Source organism: Stenella coeruleoalba (genome assembly GCF_951394435.1).
Source record: "Stenella coeruleoalba genome assembly, chromosome: 12".
Taxonomy (NCBI): Eukaryota; Metazoa; Chordata; class Mammalia; order Artiodactyla; family Delphinidae; genus Stenella; species Stenella coeruleoalba.
Window position 1 is genome coordinate 31,144,621 of NC_137158.1, and position 15,296 is coordinate 31,159,916.

At 37.8% G+C, this 15,296-nt stretch overlaps 1 protein-coding gene across 16 annotated transcripts in view; it reads left to right on the plus strand.

The window, feature by feature from the left end:
- Positions 1-15,296, plus strand: part of LOC307195594 (uncharacterized protein) — a 920,801-nt gene that overhangs the window by 394,109 nt on the left and 511,396 nt on the right. For 7 of the 16 annotated variants that reach the window (XR_013830873.1, XR_013830874.1, XR_013830875.1 and 4 more), the window contains one exon: positions 11,561-11,667. The exons of the other annotated variants lie outside the window; for them this stretch is intronic. The gene's annotated coding sequence lies outside the window, so the exon portion shown is untranslated. The remainder of the gene's footprint in view (positions 1-11,560; positions 11,668-15,296) is intronic. 16 annotated transcript variants of the gene reach the window in all.

The window sequence follows — 15,296 nt, forward strand, 5'->3', positions numbered from 1 at the left end:
ATGTTTAAAAAATGTAGTTATTTCTAGCTTGTGGGAGGTAATATTTGAACTGTGGGAACACTGTAAACAGAGGCATAAAGATAGAAAAACATAGTTCTTGTCCACTGGAGCGTGTCTTGAATACTCGAATGAGAAGCCCAATCTTCATTCCATACCAATAGAATTTTTTTAAAGACTTTTTTTTGTTTGTTTGTTTTGTTTTAATTTTTTATTATTTATTTTTATTTTTATTTTTTTTACATCTTTATTGGAGTATAAGTGCTTTACAATGGTGTGTTAGTTTCTGCTTTATAACAAAGTGAATGAGTTATACATATACATATGTTCCCATATCTCTTCCCTCTTGCATCTCCCTCCCTCCCACCCTCCCTATCCCACCCCTCTAGGTGGTCACAAAGCACCGAGCTCATCTCCCTGTGATATGCAGCTGCTTCCTACTAGCTATCTATTTTACATTTGCTAGTGTATATATGTCCATGCCACTCTCTCACTTTGTCACAGCTTACCCTTCCCCCTTTTAAAGACTTTTGAACTCAAAAAAATGAGTTATGGTTTAATACCATTAATTAATATTTTATATATTAATTTGTGAAACACTTCTTTGTCAAATACTATGGTCAGGCCCAAATGCTAAATACACAAAATATGATTATGAATTACATACTGTTCTTGTTCTCAAAGATTCATAGTTTAGTGAGATAGCCATGTAAATGTACTCACTGCATTCTATGAATGTATAACAGAGGTATTTATAAAAGAATAAACAGTGATGACCACATAGTGAAGTGAACAGCCTTTTCTGTTCAGGTATGTTGGAAATGCTTCACTGAGTCAAGAGAAAAATAAGCAAACATTGGAGTCCAATATAGGAAGGCTGGCTAGGCTATGACCTTTTTCATGTGGCTGGAGTCTGCAGAAATAGTAATGGAGAAAGACTACACAGTTCAGTTGGGTCCAATTTCAAAGGACCACATATTCCAAAATAAGGCATTTGTCCCTTGTTTTGTAGCTCATGGAGATTAGAGGCTCAAGAGAGGGAAGTAAGTCAACCACCTTTGTCGTCCTGTAGAAAGGTGATCTAGGTAGCAGGTAGAGTACAGAATAAAGGGCACCAACACTGGAGGTGAAAGAGAACAGTTAGGAGTGGGCTATAGTTCAGGCAGATGAAGAAATTTGGACCTATGTAGATAAAGTGGGGATAAAGACAAAAATGCAAAATCAAGCCATATTTAGAAGGAAGATATTGATAAGAATCTTAAATAAATCTGTATACCAAGGTAAAGGGAGAAGGACCTTTCCCGGATTATATGAGATGGTTTGACTTGGTGACATAGCGATTGATTGCATTAGTCTACTAAAAGCACCATAACAAAATACCACATACTGGGTGGTTTAGATAACAGTAATTTATTTCCTTAGAGTTCTGGAGCCTGGAAGTAGAGATCAAGATACCAGCAAGGTTGATTTCTCCTGAGGCCTCTCTCCTTGGCTTGCAGACAGCTGGCTTCTCACTGTGTCCTCACATCGTCTTTTCTCTGGGCGTGTGCATCCCTTGTGTCTCTTCCTCTTCTTATAAAGACACCTGTTCTTATAAAGTCCTATGGATTAGATCTCCACCCTTATGACCTCATTTAACCTTAATAACCTCTTTAAAGGCTCTGTTTCCAAATACAGTCACAATGGGGGTTAGGGCTTCAGCCTAAGAGTCTGGGAGGAGGAACACAATTTACTCCATAACAATGATGCAATTTATAAAAAACAGGGTGAAAGTTTGGTGATGTGATCGAGTTAACGAATTTTGTGTTTGACAGAGTAACCAAGATTGTCTGTGGAATATTTAAATAGAAAGGAAAGAAAGGGACTAAAATGATGGAAAGTGATATCATTACTCATATTTTAATAATGAGGAAATTGAGACTCCTGGCTTTGAAGATGACAGGTGAGCACTTAGAAATATGGAAGATAATAAGTTATGTTGTGGGCATTATCTTATAATTTGTTTATGTAACAAATGTTGAAATTATAACAAATGCACATTTATGTTACAAATAGGTAACTATAAGATGTTTTCCACAATTTAACTCAGTATCATCCATTTTTCTAAGTAACCACATGTTATCTTCAAGCCTGTGAGTACCTCAATATTTAATAAATATGTGACTATAACATATTACATTTGAAGGTGTCCGTGTCTCTGTGTGTGTGTGTGTGTGTGTGTGTGTGTGTGTGTGTGTGTATGAATAGATAGATGAGATTGCCCAGGACTGGTAGAAAGGGAAGGGGGATAATAATATTTAATCATATTTAAAGGCCAAATGGAGTGCATTAATCTGAAAGCAATGTGTAGATTAGGATATAAGTGAGCCGGAGAAAGCTATGGACATATGTTTGGAGGCCTTTGTAGAAATTCAGTAATGAAAGCTGATTAGGGGAACTGCCATGGTACATGGAGACATGGAAAGACCAGAGCAGATTTATTCACTCAGTAAATATTTATTCATCACCTTATAGATGCTAGCAATGTGTTGGACTTTGGAGACTCAGTAGTGAACAAGTAGATGGCCTTATCCTCTTAGAGCTGATATCCTAGCAAGAAATAATATAATTAAACAAATAATCAGTGGTAAATACAAGTACTACAACCAATGCTTGGTAGCAAGAAATGGGAGCTCCTAACCTAGTGTTGGGAATATAGAAAAAAAATTTTTCCAGAGGAAATTTAAATTGAGAACCAAGATGAAAATACTTAACGTGACAAAAAATTTGCCAGGATAGGAGGAGTGGCTTTTTTAGGCAGAGAGATACTAGCACAAGGAGCCAGAAGATTGTGTGGCACTGAGGAAGCAAAAGACTTGTCAATATGGCCAAAATATAGGCTGTAAAGGGAAGAGGAGTTTGAAAAGCTGAGGAAGAAGAAATGCCCAGAGATGAAGAGAACCAAGAGAGTGTGTTTGTACGAGAATCTAGCATAAAAGAAAATGTTACTGACTGTGGGCAATGCTTCTGAGGAACAATAATATTACTGAATGTTCTTTGGCATGTAAGACAGATACTATTGTTTTTAATGAGAATAATTCCAGAATAGTATTGGGGATAGAAACCACACTGCAGTGGACTGATGAGTGAGTGGATGTTAGGGAAGTGGAGATATTGAATGGAGACCTATTGTAGAAGTCTACCTAGTCCATTTATTATTGACTTACTGAGAATACTGGGATGGCTTTTGGAGTTCAAGCTACCTTGAATTTTGAGCATTGGTGATACTGCATTATAAACAATGGAAACAAAGAGACAGGGATTATATCTTTAAGACACTGAGAGAAAATTACTAACAGCCTAGAATTCTATTCCAAGGGAAAAAATATCCTTCCATAATAAAAATGAAATGAAGTTATTTTTAATCAAGCAGGCCTTCATCATCAGCAGATTCATATTACAAAAAATACCAAATGCCCATCAGGCAAAATGAAAATAATCTCAGATGAAAATTTATAAAAGTTTCCTGAAGCTCAGGATAAGACTGTCTTTCTACAGGGAGGATTTACTTTTGCTTCTGTCAGGCAGTCAGAAAAACTAGCAATCTGGGATAATCTTAACCCAAGCTCAAGGATCAAGATGATTTAAAGTTGGGCATCAGTCCCTGAGAGAGCTACTTGTAGTTGACTCTGACTCCTAACCAAATTTTCAGAAACAGCAGATGTCCCTAGGAGAAAAGTGGCCCTAATTGCCAGGCTTACCTGTCTAGGTTTCAGCTTCTCCCCATTCTTGGCCTTCAATCCCTTGTTTGCTTTCTAATACATTCAAATAATATTTATCTACTTTTTCTGATGTTTATTCAGGTTTTCTAGTGTATTTAGCAGGAGTGTTAGGAGGAGTTACTTAATCCACTATTACCAGAAATAGATGTCTGAAGGTTATGCTATGGAAATAACCAAATAACCAAATTTCACAGATGTAAATTGCTGTTAACACAGTCACATAAAAGAAGTAGGACCATAACGCTGAAGTTGTCCTTTAATGTTGTACTTTTGCCAGAGCTATACCAATATATAGCCTGAATGGGGAGCCATTTCTTTCAAGAGTGAAGCAAGATTTTCTGTCTTGCCTAGTGGTCAGAATTCCTTTCTATTGGATTCTCAACTTCTACATAAGATATTGTTAAGATAAAAGAAAAAGAACACATATTCAAGAGAGGATACACATGCACAGCCATAGACTATCAAACTTTATCAGTTCCATATGATAAGCTACCACCATAAATGGAAAAATCTGTACTGATTTTTTTCTGATTAAAAAGTAAATATTTAAACAATAAAAATATAAAAAGTAAAAATATTGCCTATAATATTAATACTCATATGCAATCACAATGCACATTTTGTTACATTTTATTTCAGCTATTATTCTATGCTTGCATTATGTTCTATGTCCATATAATACATTGCATGTACTTAAACATGCTTAAAATTTTCAAATAAAAATGTAACCATGCTGTAAAGACTCTTTCATACCTATTTTTTTCCTTAATGTCTTGGCAATTTTTTTATCTTAGTTAATTTGGCTCTAACTCATCTCTTATAACAACTCCTCAGTATTCCTTATTTGAACGATTGTTTATTGATAGTCTTCAAGAAATGTCTATGTTACTATTTTATAAACATTGCTCCGATATTGGTGGTGGACTCTGTGCTGGTATAGTGAGTGGACTTTGATGGGCGGGGGAGTTCACCATAGAGGACAGTCCAGTAGGTGAGATCCATCAGTAGGCAGCTCAAGGATCCAGTGAAGCAGCTTTAACTCTGAAATATTCTAAGACTCTCTGACCCCTGTGAAGCCTGGGGTAGAAAACTGGGACTCACTTTCCTGTGACCTTTAGCTGAGTTTCCAAATCCTTCGATTTGCTCCTTACTGGCACTCTCTTCTCCAATTCCTATTGGCAGGAACTTAGGGCTGCGCAACAAAGTTCAAAGCTGCAGTTGCCAGTAGGAAAGAAGAAAAGAGGGCAATAATGATGGTTAGTGTGTTATAGGAGTTCACAGTTCAACTTAGTCTTTTTTTTTTCATTTTGGACTTGTTGAGATGGTTTAAAGTTAGAGATGTTGCAAACCCCTATCCCCTCTTTTACTCACTGTCTTTGTTGAAGAACACCATAGTAAAATACAAACTTCGCTTAGTACAGGCTGCCCACTAGCTGTAGTAAAAAAAAAAAAAAAGCAGTGGCCAGTCCTTCTGGGAGACAGACTCAATCTAAAGGTCTTTGCTTTATACCCTGCTGTGTGAAACTTGGGTATTTCCTGCAGCCTGTTGGAGAAAGCTAAGCACTCACTTAATAGGCTGAGTTCTTTTCCTTTCTAATGTTGAATAACAGGGTAATCAACGTCGATCAACCTTTCCTTTAGTCTAGTCATTCTTCTTCACAACTTCTGGAAAAAAATTAATGTTTCTTGATCGTTGATGGCTTCTGCATTTTAGCAATGTTAAGTTCTTTTTTAAAATTTGCTTTTCTATTTTTCATCATGTCAGTGGAATTTTATAGGGAAGGCACAGACTAAAATCATTATAATATGAGACATTTTTTCTTTAAGTTTTAATGGGGAGGGAGGAGATGAAAATATTTAATGTCCTTGTTAGGAATGGATTGGCTAATGGGAGCCATTGATTTTTTTTTTGGTCATGCCAAAGGAATGCTAAACGGCTGTGCTGATCTAGAGTAGGATACTCTATATCCTACTTTATATATATACAGGAAACTTGCTTTCTTGACTTCAGTTTTGTGAAGAACAGATTCAGTAGTTGAATTGCCGTGTGGGTAGAAATGTGATTATTGCTCTTTACTCTGTGGATAGAATTGTGATTTTTGCTTTTTAGGATATATTTTAGATAGAATTTTGGTTTTTTAGATACTAACAATTTATTGATAGATTCAAGAGAAGCTCTTCTTTATCTGTCATCAGGATGAAGCCAGTAATGTTATAATTAATTTTTTAAGCACTGACTTTCTGAATTGGTTACCTTATAAGTTCCTCACCTAGACTCGGATAGAGTTTGAGCTGCTGCTGGCTGGCAGCAACTCCTGAAGGAGACAAGAAGGGAGCTGTGCTGGCAGCCGAATGAATTTGTTCTGAATGTCCTCTCCAGCTGAGTGCTATGTGATGCCAACATCTAGCCCTCAGTTTGATGTTATCTTATAAGTTACTCCAAGCAAATATTCTGATTCCTCAGTGTGATCTTATGAAACTTCTTCATGAATCTTTGATTAGCCCCCATCCCCTACCTCCTATACCCTGAGAAATTGTTATCTAGTCCTAGCTCATACTGCCTGCTGCACGACAGACCAATAAATCAAGAGATGAGTTGTTGGGGCAAGGAATAGTAAATTTATTTAAAAAGCCTGAAGACCGAGAAGATGGTGGGCTAGTGTCTAAAAGAACCTTCTCACCTGGGTTTGGGTGCTAGTTTCTTTCATAGAATAGAGGGAGAGATAAGGAGGTAAAGGGGAAAAAAAGGCAGTAAGTTGTTGCAAATATTTCCTGATTCTGGCCAGACTCCAAAGGGGATGTGTTAATTTCTTCTTTCCTGCAGCCATTCACAGATGGGCCTGGTCAGGATGTTTTCTGTGAGCTAAACAAAGTTATTTTAACTTACAGCTCAGGCCTGGGAGGCAAGGTTCCTGGAGATGGGCCATTATGTATACTTTAAGCTATAGGCAACATCCCTTTAGTGATTAACTTATAGCAAAAGCAATAGAATACAAAGGTTAAAGTAAAAGAAACAGATCCAATATGGAGTCAGATTTGTTCTTCCCTATTACAAAATGCCCTTGGCTGATGGAAGCACTCTAGCCAGTGGGCTGTGACACTCCTTACCCCACTTCAGGAATGGCATTTAGACTATGTCTGACTGATACAGGAGTACAGAAGTCTAGCTTCATTGACTCAAAGGGAGACAACACTGTGGTGAGATTTATATTTCAGACTCCTTGCAATCTGCCTGTATCAGCCCAAGGCTAGACTTTACCTGAGACCACATTCTTTTTTTTTTTTCTTTCAGTTTTATTGAGATATAATTGACATGCAGCACTGTATACATTTAAGGTATACAGCATAATGATTTTACTTACATACATCATGACATGATTGTCATAAGTTTAGTGAACATCTATCATCTCATATAGATACAAAATTTAAAAAAATAGAAAAACAATTTCCTGGTGATGAGAACTCTTAGGAGTTGCTCTCTTGAAAACTTTCATATATAACTCACAGCAGTGTTAATTATATTTATCATTTGTACATTACATCCCTAGAACTTATTTATCTTATAACTGGAAGTTTGTACCTTTTGACTGCATTCGTCCAATTCTCCCTCCCTCATGCCCTCTCTGGTAACAAGTCTGGTTTCTTCTTCTGAGTGAGTTTGTCTGTTTTTGAAGTATAATTGATCTACAGCACTATGTTAGTTCCTTTTGCATAACATAGTGATTCAATATTTCTATACATTTCAAAATGATCATCACAATAAGCCTAGTTACGATCTGTCACCATACAAAGGTATTACATACTTATTGACTATATTCCCCACACTGTACATTTCATATTCTTGACTCATTTATTTTGCAACTGGAAGTTTGTACCTCTTAATCTCCCTCACCTATTTCTTTCCTCCCCCACTTCCCTCCCTTCTGACAACTGTTTGTTCTCTGTATCTATAACTCTGTTTCTGTTTTGCTATGTTTATTCATTTGTTTTTTTGGTTTTTTTTTTAGGATTCCACAGTAAGTGAGATCATACAACATTTGTCTTTCTCTGTCTGGCTTATTTCACATAATCGCTAATTTCACTTCTAGGTCCATCCATGTTGTTGGAAATGGCAAGATTTCATTATCTTTTTATGGCTAATATTACTTTATATATACATGTATATACCATATCTTCTTTATCCATTTTTCTATTGATGAACAGTTAGACTGTTACCATATCTTGGCTATTATAAATAATGCTGCAATGAACATAGTGGTGCACATATCTTTTCAAATTGGTGTTTTTGTTTTCTTCGGATAAATACCCAGAAGTGAAAGTGCTGGATCATATGGTAGTTCTATTTTTAATTTTTTTGAGGAATATCCATACTGCTTTCCATAGTGGCTGCACTGCTTTATATTCTCATCTAGTGTATAAAGGGTTACCTTTTCTCCACATCCTCACCAACACTTGTTATTTGTTGTCTTTTGGATGATATTTATTCTGACAAGTGTGATATTTTGGATAGTAACCCTTTATTGGATATATCGTTTGAAAATACCTTCTCCTATTCAGTAGGTGGCCTTTTCATTTTGTTTAGAAGTTCCTTTGCTGTGCAAAAGCTTTTTAAAAAAGTTTGATGTAGTCCCATTTGTTTACTTTTGCTTTTGTTTTCCTTGTCTGAATAGACATATCCAAAAAATATTACTGATGCCAATGCTGAGACCACATTCCTGATGAGCTCTTTCTCCTTCCTTTTACTGCTTCACTCCCACCCTTATACCTATTCCTTTTTTGTTTTTTCATTTAATATTATTTATTTTTTTATACAGCAGGTTCTTATTAGTCATCCGTTTTATACACATCAGTGTATACATGTCAATCACAATCTCCCAATTAATCACACCACCACTCCCCCCGACGCTTTCCCCCCTTGGTGTCCATAGTTCTTTTCTCTACTTCAGTGTCTCAATTTCTGCTCTGCAAACTGGCTCATCTGTACCATTTTCTAGGTTCCACATATATGCGTTAATATGCGATATTTGTTTTTCTCTTTCTGACTTACTTCACTCTGTATGACAGTCTCTAGATGCATCCACGTCTCTACAAATGACCCAGTTTCGTTCCTTTTTATGGCTGAGTAATAGTCCATTGTATATATGTACCATATCTTCTTTATCCATTCTTCTGTTGATGGGCATTTAGGTTGCTTCCATGACCTGGCTATTGTAAATAGTGCTGCAATGAACATTGGGGTGCATGTGTCTTTTTGAATTATGGTTTTCTCTGGGTATATGCCCAGCATCTTATAACTATTCTTGAAGAGATCTTCCTCTTCCATCTGAAACTCTGGATTGGGCTCTATTATCAAGGAAACTGACCAAAGATGGTGCCAAAGGTGGTCTAAGGAAGCAGACTCTAAGAATGAGATTCTGGAGTTAGAATCATGAAGTCTGGCTTGTAACAAATACCTCATCACTGGTGGTAGGTAGATGGAGTTTGCATAGCTCTGGCATGTAACACAGTGCAATTGCTACAGCTGTCACTGAGGTCAACTGGGATAGGATATGGGAAGGAGATGAACTGGCTTGTGCAATATCTCTGGCATTTCAGAGGTACAAGAGAAATATAAATTATAAAGACTGTGGAATTGGGAGGCTATTTCTGAATACCACTGGTGCTTTGAAGAGATGAAATAACAGGCCCAAGGCAATCAGTCACTAATTTAAAGCCAAGTATGAGAGTGAGAGAACCTCTTTGGCAGCTTTTAAAAGAACTTCAACTCTTGCAGCTGGAGGGCAGACAGATTGAAGACCAAGCATAGGACTTAATTATGAGTCACAGAACTCAAGAGTAAAGCTTAATCTCAGCCTAGGATGTATATAATCATATAATCATAATGGACATACTTAGCAGTTGGCAGAACTCTCTTATAGTTCTGTGAGTAGTTTAGTAGGAACAACTTCAGTGAAAGTGAAAGTCCATGAAACTGCCCCACTAACCCCATCTCAGCCAATATAAATAATCAAAAATAATATTGTATCCACAGGGAAATGGAAGAGATTAGATCTATTCTCAAAGCCTTAAAGTTGTAAGGATTGTGGTACCATTATATGTTAATTTAATTCATCTGTCTGATCCATGTAAAATCAGATGTATCATAAAAGATGACAGTGAATTAACCATAAAGTTAACCAGTGGCAATCCCAATTGTGACAGCTATGTCAGATATGATATCTTTAGTTGAGCAGATTAACACAGTTTTGGATATGTGGCTATTGAGATTTGGCATACATTCTTTTCCATGCATATAAAAGAAGATCAGAAGCAGTTAACACTGACTTGGGACAGACAATATACACTTACTGTCCTTGGAGCTGTGTTAAATGTCGCATAATATATTTCGTATATTGAATTTGTCTTATATTTCATTTGGGCGTGGGTCATCTGGATATCCCACAGAATATCATATATGAGATCAAGAATGGATATCCCACAGAATATCATGTTGGTTCAATATATTGTTGAACCAGAAGTGGCGATAATTATTGGTTCCTTGGTAAAACGTGTGCTCCAGAGGGTGGAGGATAAACCTCACAAATACTTAGCAATGGCGTGATTCAGAGGGGCGGGGGTTCAGTGGCCTAGGACATGCAGGCACATCTCCAAAGTAACACAGGGTGGAAGATAGACTCTACTAATATTCAGAAGCTGCCTTAGTGGTACAGTTTTTGGTTTTTTTGGTAGGGGAGTGGTCCTATGGTCAAGGTCATGGCAGGACATCCCCTCCCAGATAAAGGACAAGTTATTGCACCTGGCATCTCCTTCTACTAAGAATCATATCTCTTGGCAGACCTCTTCAGGCAGCATATTCTTCAATTGGGAATATTGCTATAACCCATGCCTCATATGACCTAGAAGCTGCTAGATTTTAAAAAGGCCTAGAGCAAAAAATGACTTGGCAAGTGGTCCAGCCGTTGTTCAAGTAGCCCGCTACTAGCCACATAGCCAGGAAGACCTCATGTATACTTCATACCTACTCCGTAAATACCATTTTATGGTAGAAAATCATGCTATATGGAGATTCTGTCAAGCCCTAATAGAAGAGCTGCAACTTCGACTCCTGAATTTCTGGAGCAAGGACATGCTATAGGCAGCAAAGAACTATATACCATTCTACAGACAGATACTGGCATGCTAGTGGGCCCTCCTAGAGATGAAGCATCTAACAGTGGGATCTCAAGTGACCATGCAGCAAGAATTTTTCATCATGAGCTGGGTTATGTCAGACTACCAAGACATAAGATTGGGTAGGGTTGGCACACCCAGCATCAACCCATTATAAGATGGGAGTGACATATCCAGGATATGTAAGCTCAAGCAGGTCCAGAGGGCTCCTGAGAGCTACACAAACAAGGTAGCCAGAACTCCCTGTTACCTATCACTGTTGTGTCAGCAACCTTGCCTCAGCTCATTACCAATGGCTTTTTGATGGACACTGTGATGAACTTCTCAGAACCCTCTTCAATGGAGGGCTCAATGCCCCATCTTGCAGGGGTGCTGTGAAAAGATACTCTTCAGCTCTCATATCTTCCAGGGATTGCTTCAGCTGCATAAAGCTGCCTCCCTCATGGTCATGTCTCTTACCAATCAATGCAGATATAAAGGTGTGGTCACTTTGGCCTAACTCAGGCTAATTCTGAAGGGTCAGTTTAGGTATCTGTGAGAGGTATTTATCCAGACATCTCCATGGAGTTGGCAAAGGCTGCTTTAGAACTTGACTTCTTTCCAATCCTGCTTTCTTCTTCTCCCTTTCATAGGTGTTGATCTCAAGGGGACTCTTACAAAATATCCAGTATTCTAAATACTAGAACTGAGTCTACGTCTATGGGAAGACATCCTGTGACAGACCTCATAGGGGTTTCCGGTGAGTAGGTGACAGAGGGGAATACAAAATCTGAGCTTGGTTCACAGATAAGTCAATATGTTGGTGCAACCCTAAAATGAATAGCTGATGCATTATACTTCCACTCAAGAGTGGCTTTGAAAGACAATGATGAAGGAAGGGAAACCTACCAGGGGAAGGGCTTTGGGCAGAGATCCTAGTTATTGTGTAAAGAGAGATATGGTTTGAAGTAATAATATTCATCAATTCATAGACAGTGATAAATAATTTAGATGGTTAGCCAAGGGATCTAGAAGGAGCAATAGTGTGAGATCAAGGTTAAATAAAGATGTCTGGAAGGAGATATGTAGATGGAGCGGAAAGGAAACAGGAAGCTCTTTTTATTGTACACCAGAGTGGAACCTTTATAGAAGAATCACTAAATAACCAAGTGGACAGGATGACTTGGCCATCAGTCAGCCTCTCTCCCTGACCATGTCAATGATGGCATCATGAGCATGTGAATAGAGGGCCCATGGTGGCAGAGATGGAATCTATGTATATGCCCAAGAACATGTTCTCTGTCTCACCAAGATCTGTCTAGCCAATTGCTGCTCCTGAATGCCTGAGCTGTCAACAACAGAGATTAGTGCTGAATGTGTCATATGATACCATCCTGTAAGGAGACCAGTCAGCTACTGGCTGCCTTTTTTTTTTTTTTTTTTTGCGGTACGCAGGCCTCTCACTGTTGTGGCCTCTCCTGTTGTGGAGCACAGGCTCCGGTCACGCAGGCTCAGCGGCCATGGCTCACAGGCCTAGCCGCTCTGCAGCATGTGGGATCTTCCCGGACCGGGGCACGAACCCATGTCCCCTGCATCGGCAGGCGGACTCTCAACCACTGCGCCACCAGGGAAGCCCTGGCTGCCATTTTTTTTTTTTTAACATCTTTATTGGAGTATAATTGCTTTACAATGGTATGTTAGTTTCAGCTTCACAACAAAATGAATCAGTTATATATATACATATATTCCCATATCTCTTCCCGCTTGCATCTCCCTCCCTCCCACCCTCCCTATCCCACCCCTCCAGGCGGTCACAAAGCACCGAGCTGATCTCCCTGTGCTATGCGGCTGCTTCCCACTAGCTATCTACCTTACGTTTGGTAGTGTATATATGTCCATGCCTCTTTATCGCTTTGTCACCGTTTACACTTCCCCCTCCCCATAGCCTCAAGTTCATTCTCTACTAAGTCTGTGTCTTTATTCCTGTTTCACCCCTAGGTTTTTCATGACATTTTTTTTTTTTTTAAATTCCATATATATGTGTTAGCATACGGTATTTGTCTCTCTCTTTCTGACTTACTTCACTCTGTATGACAGACTCTAGGTCTATCCACCTCATTACAAATAGCTCAATTTCGTCTCTTTTTATGGCTGAGTAATATTCCATTGTATATATGTGCCACATCTTCTTTATCCATTCATCCGATGATGGACACTTAGGTTGTTTCCATCTCCAGGCTATTGTAAATAGAGCCGCAATGAACATTTTGGTACATGACTCTTTTTGAATTATGGTTTTCTCAGAGTATATGCCCAGTAGTGGGATTGCTGGGTCATATGGTAGTTCTATTTGTAGTTTTTTAAGGAACCTCCATACTGTTCTCCATAGTGGCTGTACCAATTCATATTCCCACCAGCAGTGCAAGAGTGTTTCCTTTTCTCCACACCCTCTCCAGAATTTATAGTTTCTAGATTTTTTGATGATGGCCATTCTGACTGGTGTGAGATGATATCTCATTGTAGTTTTGATTTGCATTTCTCTAATGATTAATGATGTTGAGCATTCTTTCATGTGTTTGTTGGCAGTCTGTATATCTTCTTTCGAGAAATGTCTATTTAGGTCTTCTGCCCATTTTTGGATTGGGTTGTTTGTTATTGAGCTGCATGAGCTGCTTAAAAATTTTGGAGATTAATCCTTTGTCAGTTGCTTCATTTGCAAATATTTTCTCCCATTCTGAGGGTTGTCTTTTTGGTCTTGTTTATGGTTGCCTTTGCTGTGCAAAAGCTTTGAAGTTTCATTAGGTCCCATTTGTTTATTTTTGTTTTTATCTCCATTTCTCTAGGAGGTGGGTCAAAAAGGATCTTGCTGTGATTTATGTCATAGAGTGTTCTGCCTATGTTTTCCTCTAAGAGTTTTATAGTTTCTGGCCTTACATTTAGGTCTTCAATCCATTTTGAGCTTATTTTTGTGTATGGTTTTAGGGAGTGGAGCAGCTTTTCTTGATATCAGCACTCTGCTATCACTGTGTGGGTATACAATGACATGGGGCACAGCCCCTGCTTTCACTGAACTCACCATCTAGTTTGGAAGTAAAAATATAGATGTGTGCACAACTTAAACTTGAGACTCAGTGCTAGATGGTACCAAACTGACAAGACGTAAAATTGGAGTTCAGAAAAAAAGAAGTGTCTTCCTTAGAGAGCTACATACTTGAAAGTAACTATCAAAATGTTTGTTATATGAAAGAATTTTCACTACCATAATTTGAAAATTTGTGTAATGTTGACAATGTGTACTAAAGTGACTAAGTCAGTGAAATGTTGTTAATTTACTGCATTAATAAGAGTTGAAATAAAGCATATACATTTCCAAAATATTAGCATCTGGATCGATGATCTCATGCTATAAGTTGTTTATTCAGAACTGAGCTGAAGCTCAAAGTGTAGTACCCAGATGCTGCTGTACACCGAGAGGACAGAGCATGTTGCTTCTCTTCCTCCGTAGCTGTCAGAGAGCAACCATAGGGGGCAATGCAAGCTCAGCAGTAGCATTCTCAGCTCCCTGTCTTTTCAAAGCTTTGCTGCTTTATTATTCTTGCTTAAAACAGGCTGAATCTTTACAGTTTCACAATGTCTTAAACTGCATAATTACTTTAAGGTTTGGGGCAAGCCATATGTAGAAAAGTAAAAGAGTTGAATATAAAGAAAAATATTTTATAAAGATACAAAGAGTAAATGGGGAGGGACAGGGTTTGAGTTTACAGTTGATACAAAAGTAGAACAGAAGTTTGTAGCTAGTACACAAGGAGTCTAATCTACTCCACTAATTTTTGTCTGTCAAATTCCTGTTTTCTGAAAAGACAAGTCTGTGGAAAAGCAAACTAATTCTTATTTAAATTTTGTTATATTTCTTAATGAATTTGGTGTCTGAATACTGTGAATGAAGAGACAGTTGTTGAACAAATAAAATAGTTCTCACAAATCATTTGAAGGGGCATATGCATTTCACATATTTCTGTGCTCTTATCTTAAGGTTCCAGAGTTAGTGTACCAACATATGAATATGGATACATATTGATGAGTATGATTTTCTTGCCCATCATTATAAAAATATCTTTCCTAGTTGAACAGTTAATGAAATGATGAGAAAATCTGAGGTGAACATTAGCAGTCTACTTTCATTTTGTTTCATCAAAAAGAATCTCTTTTACAATTACTATTTACTTGCAATAACTGCAGCAGAAAATGATTTAATGTTCAACATGTGCATTAAAATGTATTTGCTTTTTTTAATATGTAAAAGCTGATGGAAATTTCATTTAAGCACAATTCCTGTATCACAGATTTTAAGCAAAATGAAAGGAAGTTAGGGTATCATTTAAACATGGC